Source organism: Limulus polyphemus, unplaced genomic scaffold, assembly GCF_000517525.1.
Source record: "Limulus polyphemus unplaced genomic scaffold, Limulus_polyphemus-2.1.2 Scaffold1041, whole genome shotgun sequence".
NCBI classification, from domain to species: Eukaryota; Metazoa; Arthropoda; class Merostomata; order Xiphosura; family Limulidae; genus Limulus; species Limulus polyphemus.
Window position 1 is genome coordinate 171,114 of NW_013666651.1, and position 8,371 is coordinate 179,484.

Here is an 8,371-nt window from a genome sequence, read left to right on the forward strand (position 1 = left end):
ATTAGTTAGATCTGTTGAGATTCCATCTCTACACACAATGTAGCCAACAAATTAAACCTCTGTGTGCATGAGTGAACATTTTCTTAGCTTCGATTTCAAGTCTGCTTTTTGTAAATTCGGGAATACCAACTTGAGGGAATCAGACTCAGACTCAAATGTGAGGCCAAACACCAAAACATCGTCAGCATAAACCAGACATCTCTCCTATTTTAGCCTTTTGAGTATAAAGTCCATCAGCCTTTCTAAAGTAGCTGAGGTATTACACAGACTGAGTTAAGAGATAGCATGATACATCAATCATACAAACCAGCTCCTGTGATAAAAGCAGTTTTAGCCCTGCTTTTGCTGTCCAGTTCGACTTGTCAATATCTGGATGCTAGATCCAGGGAGTTGAACCAACAAGAACTTCCTAATATGTCTAGACGAACGTCTAGACATGATAAAGGAAAGGCATCAACACGAGTTACCATGTTCATCTGTCGGAAATTAACACAGAACCTTGGCGTACCTTCCTTATTAATGACAACTACTGCTGGAGATGTCCAAACACTCCCTGGAGGTTGTATGTCCTGCAATATCTGCTCTATTTCTATACTTGCAACCTTCCTAGTACTCTAAGGAAGATAGCATGGCAGTTGCTTTATTGAATGCATGTAAACTGTTTCTACATGGTATTGAGTCACCCAATCAATTGTCTGGTCCCAAAAATACATCAGCATATTCACCAACGAATTTACTGAGTTGCTTCTGCTCCATTGGATCTAAATTGCCTGCACAATCATCTACCAATGACCTCAGGTGTGTCACAAGCCTCAGATTTGCTAGCATCTGCTACTTATGCTTTGTTTACTGTGCCTACAATCATTCCAGCATTCAGCTAGATAGCTAATAATCCATAATTACAAAGCAGCACTGAAACTGCATCCCTTGTTGTATGGATAACTGTCTGAGCCAAAGCTGCCTGTTTTACTGGACATGAAACAACTCATCTCATCTGTGGCTTCTATAACAGTGTTACTTCATCCAAATTAAACCATGGAAAACCTCTTGCGTACTAGAAGGTACTACTATTCCAAGTGCAGTCCACTGCTCTTTGGCTTAATCTGATTAGCATTGGATGACTCTCCTGTGAAACATCATCTCATCCATTGTTCAGACAACACTGTCAGACAAGTACTGCAGTACATCCATCCTGAGAATGACAATTCCAGATTCGAGATAATAAATTATTACTTTCATTCTGTGAGTGACGCTTCCTTGACTGAGCCAGAGATCCACATCTTCTCTGATATCTAGTTTATCACCAGTTTCCAAAATTCAGTCAGTAACCGTTGACTATAACTATAATCTCACTCAGAGGTTTTGGAAGGCCACAAGTATCCAAGTATTGTTATAGCTCTTGACACTCCTGTGTCTACCAGAAACTCAAGCTTTCATCATTGTATCCCCACTGGCCCATACAAAGATATATCAAACCCTGAAACAGTTGGGCTGTCCATTAAACTTTTTGGTGCAAGCAGCTCACCATGTTTCTCCAAGCCAGTGGTCAAGCCCAACTTGGGCTCCATCTATTTTCCAAACTAGTTGCCACAGTGTTCACTGCTTTTTGCTGGTCTTCGTAGACTTGTTGATCCTATGGCCAATACTGACAGCTTTGCCTATTTTACTGCTCAGCAAAGTGCTGGTACTGTGGGTTAAGTGGTATCTGCTGAGCCATTGACTGAAACCAGTAGTTCTTCCATCTCAGCTGTTTGGCAAAGTATGGGCTGTTCTCCTCCAGTAACTCACTAGTCCACAAGTGAAGTGTCCTGGATGACGTCCAGGCGGTATTGAATTTCGTTGCGCCATACATCTCATTCAGAAACAAACCGAGAAAGTGCGCCTGAATTCAACAGATAAATTCGCTTATTTGAGCAGTTGATGGTATAATCGCCTGACCCTTTTGTTCTCACAGCATTCGCTGGCTGTAATACATAGACATCATCTGGTCAGCCAGCAAATGATATTACAGTCAATAATTCTCCAACATGAATGTTAAACATCACTGTAACATCCACTTAGAAAGAATAAATGTGTCTGCTACAGAGAAGAAAGAAACAAAGCAACCAGAACTAGGCAATCTCAATAACTTTCTGGACCACGTGTTTATGTCAAACTGCATAGAAACTACATAATCGAAAACTTAAAGAAATACAATATAGCTTAGAGCAAATAGAAACAATACATGATATGCATGCAAATCCCACATACACAAAAAAAATGTAATCCCAGAACTTAGTATATCATGTAAGTCTTACGTGACATTTCAATAAACACAAAATCTTTATGCCTTATAAAGTCCTTACTACAAATGTATATTTGCTTATAATACTGTACTATTGCGTTTGGTGTGGGGATTTCCAATCTGCCTCACTAAAGTTGTCAGCAGTATGAGTGGTCTTATTTCATAGGGATACAGCGTATATACTATTCGAAACTGTATGTGTTAAAAGAGTGTTTGTGTGTGAACATTTGGAAATGAAAAAAAATGAATTAACGATTCTTTGGAAACTTTATCGTGCGTTACCTCTAAGGCGAAATATTTTAGGCTTCATCAAGTTATTTTGAAGACAGGTTAAACTAGGGGGAAAGGTACTATTTCTCTATCTTTATTCAACGAAATTGACTATAGGGAATTGCCCTTCCCATTTTGTATTTGTGTATTTGTTTGTGCATGTACACGTTTTTGCACTTACGAGTGGAACAACTTAAAAAAATTATGAAATTGTACCAAGTTTGTGTTGTTTGGGTACATGTTGTTGCACTTACGAGTGGAAACTTAAACAAATTATCACATTGTACCAAGTTTGTATTGTTTGGGTACGTGTTGTTGCACTTACGAGTGGAAACTTGAACAAATTATCAAATTGTACCAAGTTTGTACTGCTTATACATGTACATTTGTTGCACTTACCGGGAAATAACTTGAATAAATTATGAAACTGTGCTAAGATTGTATTGTTTGTACATGTACATGTTGTTGCATTTCATAATAAAGGTATTTGATATATATATATATATTGTCAAAGCTTATAATAATGTGGATAAGTAATAAAAACATACTCAAAAATAAAAAGTTCTCGATCAGTTACACATCCTGTTAGCTCAGCTGTGAGCTTGAGGGCTTATAACACCAGTGGTCCAGCGATATGTTTGTAGGCTTACGGTGCTACAAAATCAAGTTTCAATGGTGGGTAGAGAACAGATAACTCATTGTGAAGGTATGCGCCAACTAGCCAACGATTGTGGAGGTTTGGGCTTAACAACAACCAGCCGACCATTGGGGAGGTTTGAGTTTGACAACAACCAGCCGACCATTGGGGAGGTTTGAGCTTGATAATAACCAGCCAACCATTGTGGAGGTTTGAGCTTGACAACAACCAGCCAACCATTGTGGAGGTTTGAGCTTGACAACAACCAGCCAACCATTGTGGAGGTTTGAGCTTAACAAGGAACTTAACCAGTAAGCCACATGGCTCATTGAAATGTGAGATAACATAAAGTTGTATTGTAACGATAACTGAAAGTTAAAATCATTTTTAGGTACTTCTCAAAGACAGTTATTTAACTTTCTGACATCTTTTGTGTTTTTTTTAAGACAAATGAGTCTATAAAACCCACTCTTAGTAAGAGAAATTAATGTAATGATGAAACCTATACTAAAGTGAATTTCTATAACACAGCAGAAAAATCAAGACATAAATATGCGACTTTATGTTCTATACTGATTGCTTTACTGACTTTTATTGTATTTTTTTCTAAACAGCGGCGTGTTTTTGTTTTTACAAGCACGTGTGTGCATAATATTTTATGATTGTTTGTATCTGTTGAAATTCATGAAAATGTTTCGAGATTAACTGTGCTAGCCGTCCTTAATTTTGAAGGGACAGACTAGAGGGAATGCAGGTAGTCCACATCACTCGTGGAACACTTTAATCGAATAGGCCCGATCCTGGTGAAGACGATTATTTTAATTTTGGCGTTAACGTGGGGCGAACCACAGAAGCTCAGATCTACAATCCGGCACGCTTACCATTGGGCCAAACTCGACCCGATGATTTATGAAATTTTCGCGTCATTACAGGCATCTGTTGAGTGTTATGTAAAATGAGCCTGAACATATATAGAATGACAATGTCACGTACCTCGTAGCTATGGTTACAGTAAACTGTTTAGTATGATAAAATTTTTTCTAATTCATATATTTTTAACATCCTATTTGTGAACACGTATGTATGTATACGCATATACACAAAACGGGTGCATGTGAAATTCCAGAACACGACTTAACATAATGTTTCAAGAACGTTCGATTTATAATTTTACAGTGTAATGTACAGCTGTATAAGTATCACAACTTTCAGAGTGAACTGTTGGTTCTGAAAATCAGCTGGAACAACACTGCATTTAGGTTAGAGAACTGTACATGTATGAGGTGACGTTTTTGACCGGGTTAATTCCTGTACTACTAATATTATACATATACACATGTATATGTAGCATGTTGATCTGGTTTTCCCCATAAAGTACAAAGTCGTTACTCAGTTACCAGAAAACTACTATTCTAAAAGCACAAAAGACATAATTTCCCCAGAAAAAAATCTAACTTTTGTTGTTGTTTTTTAGGAAGTTAGCATGCAGAAAATAAATTGGAAATAGGACACGTGTATAAAACATGAATTGTTAACAAGCGCGGTTCTGATAAAGGTTAATTGAAAGCTGAGTGAAATTTAACTAGGGAATTCCTAAGTGTCATAAAAGTTTATTTTTTCGGATATTCACGCAAACCTACACAAGAAGCTATCTGCGCCAGTATCCCTATAATTTTGGACTGATAGACGACTAGAGGAAAAGCAGCTAGTCAACAGCACCCTACGCTAAATTATTGGGCTACTGTAGTTGAATAATGGGATTTAACCGTCACCATTATAACACCATTACCACGGCCCCCAAGTATGGAACGCGATTTGCAGCAACTAGATGTGAGCTACGACCCTTTAGATTCAAAATCCGATAGTTAGAGAAGTAGAATTTTCTGTCTGCCTGTTTAGTGATAAGTTGTGAACTGGTAGAGGATCTGAAGTGGATCTCTTCATAAACCGAGAATTGTTTCGAGTTTGGTGATCATTTAAATTTTACCGTCTTATATTAAATTATAGATATGCACATCTTTTCTACAGAAAATAAATCTCGCATTTCTTAAGAACTATTTAAATTTGACATAGGTAAACTTTTCTTATTTCTTTTGCAGTATGTTAGGTGATCGTACAGTTCAATGTTATATGGATTAATTAATGGTGGCTGCCTTAAATATTATTATCAATTAGTTAGTTAGTTTGTGTATTTGGTTCTTAAGCACAAAGCTACACAATGGGTTCTGCCCACCACAGGTATCGAAACTCGGTTTTTTGCGTTATAAAACCTCAGACTTTCCGCTGAGCCATTGGAGGGATTTTAGCAGTTATATACAAAAACAACAAATCAAATGAAATCAGATGAGGTGCTAATCCACGCCATATGCATTTGCTAGCTTTCACAAAATGTAGCTCTCCAATGGCTCAGCGGTATGTCTGAAGGCTTATAAAGATAAAAATCTGGTGTCGATACCCGTGATGGGCACATTACAGATAGCCCAATGTGTAGCTTTGTGATTAACTACAAAGAAACACACAAATTTAAACGATATAAATAGAAAACAGTTAAGGTGCTGCCTTTTTTGGATGTGAAATAGACCTAAGCTGGATAACGCTAGATAAATCTGTAAACTTTGACTTTTTGTACAGATTTTATTACACACAAATCTTTCAACTCTTTCAGATGATAAAAATATCAGAGATTGTCGAGGTTTTCAGTTAGAATCAATACCCAAGGTTTTCTTCGCTTTGTGGTGATATGAAAATAAGATGAAACATATTTAGGGCGCTCGACTCGCAATCTGCGGGTCGCGGGTTCGAATCCCTGTAACACCAAACAGTGGGGCGTTATAAAGTGACGATCAATCTCACTATTCGTTGTAAAAGAGTAGCCGAAGAGTTGTCGGTGGGTTGTGATGACTAGCTGCCTTCCCTCCAGTCTTTCCCTGCTAACTTAGGGACGGCTAGCGCAGATAGCCTTCGTGTAGCTTTGCGCGAAATTCAAAAACAAACATAAAAATTATAGTGGAGAAACTGGAGATTTGAGATTACATATGAACTTACATAGATATCATATATGTAATTTTACACTCAGCCCTATTCTAGCAAGTAAACACTTTATGGGTGTATTACACAAAAATTTGGTAATTAACGAAAGTCTTTTTTCAATGATTTTACGCTTTGAACCGATAAGAAAATATATAAACGACTTGGTTTATTTTTTTAACGAAAACTGTTTCGTTCAATATTTTAAAACTTCTGTAAACAATAAATAGATTATTATGCTATACAGGGCGTAATGTTAATCGATTCGTACTCAAGAATTAAAGAATTTTATATTATAACGTCAAATCAGTATTCTCATTCTAGTAGCAAGTTGATTTTACTGTTACCAATAACTATATTTTCAACTACAGATTATTTAGATAATTCCTATATTTTCTATTTATATGTTTTATTTTAAAGTCTAAACTTTGCTCTTTCAAATGATATAGTTAAAGGTTGAAACTCACGTCACAAAAACGATAAGTATTTCATTAAAATACTTCGAACAAAGTTCATTTTAAATGAGGACTTTGACTTCCATTATGTTGCACATTTCACTGGATTGACCTCAAAATTTGTTGTTGTTGATGTATATGAATATAACACATATAAAATTAGAGGGACGAGAACAGTTCACAAATAAGTTTCATTGAAATTATATGGCTAATTACAATAGGTAGGACACGAATGACATTAGTTTAATATATTTATGATTTCTATCATTCAGTAGACAACATCTTTAAAAATTTTGTTCTAAGCTCTCTGATATCACGTGTTTTATTAAAACACTGATATATATATAATATCCCATGAGGACTAACAATTTTTTTAGGTTATTTAGATCAGGACTTCTTTATGACCAATTATTACTTCTATGGTTCTTTGTTCAATGATTTTCAATTCAATCCTTGCAATTTGATACGAAGTCTGGTGCTATTACACCTTCGAAAGATCATACAAGGGATTCTAAAACTACTACATAAAATCTGCCATTCAAAAGTACAACAAGACCTGTAAATCCATTAATATTGTTACGCCTCCAGTCGTTAGTTAATTTTCCGTAAATTCGTTCCGACGAAACTTTAACGACACAAGTCCTTTCTTAAATAAAACTGATTTATTCTTTCCGAATACAACTTTACCGATACACTTAATTTCAACAGTCGCTCTATAACAAACGCTAAAACGTCTCACGTGCTCGTGTTCGACAATACTCAATTACACACTCTCTGACTGCAGTTCAATTACTCATTACCTACACATTGTCCCGTCACGTTGTGACCATCTTATATATACCAGGCTACCCCCAATCTAGTAATCTCCCGACAATTCACGAAGGTTCGAAAAAGAAGTGGCGTGATACTAGTCACGTGACCTCACTGACGCAACAATATTAATGCCTCTCCTAAAACCGGTCATTTTCAACGGTTTATGCTAAGCATATCGTTTACTTTCAACTCTCCAGACATAAACCCATCGATCATTGGTAGAGGTATATAATTTTCTTAGTTAATTTCTTGCGTAACACTTTATCAAAATCTTTGGAAAATCTAAGTACGCCAATTCTACACCTTTCCTACTCTCTAGAAAATAAGTAAAATTCTCGAAAAAACAAATAAAACAGACTAATAAGGTAATATTTCCCTTTGGGAAATCCATGTTTCTTTTCATTTAAAATACCATATTCCATTAAATGATTTTGTAAGTCTTTTATTATCAGAGTTTCTAGAATATTTCCTACTTCAAAAGTAAGACTACTGATCTACAATTTCCAGGACAATTCTTATCACCCACTTTAAAAGTTGCAGTAAACATCTCTTCAATCTTCAGATACCTATCCTCTGTCTAATAACTTACCAAAAATTAAAGAGAAAGAAAGACTAGCATACATTATCTTTGACATCCTTTAAACCTCGTGCATTGTCTTGCCCGGGTGCTTTATATATGTTTAATCTTTCAGTCTTTTTACTTACACCAATCAATTAAGTTTAGTCTTACAATAGTGCTTCTTTACTTCACATTAAATGCTCAAATGTGGAAAAAGTCGTTAACTGTTTCAAGCTTGTTTTATTAGTTAACAATTACAAATTTTCTGTATTGTTGTTCTTTTCATGTTCTAAACACTTATGCATTTCATGCAAAAATAACATAAT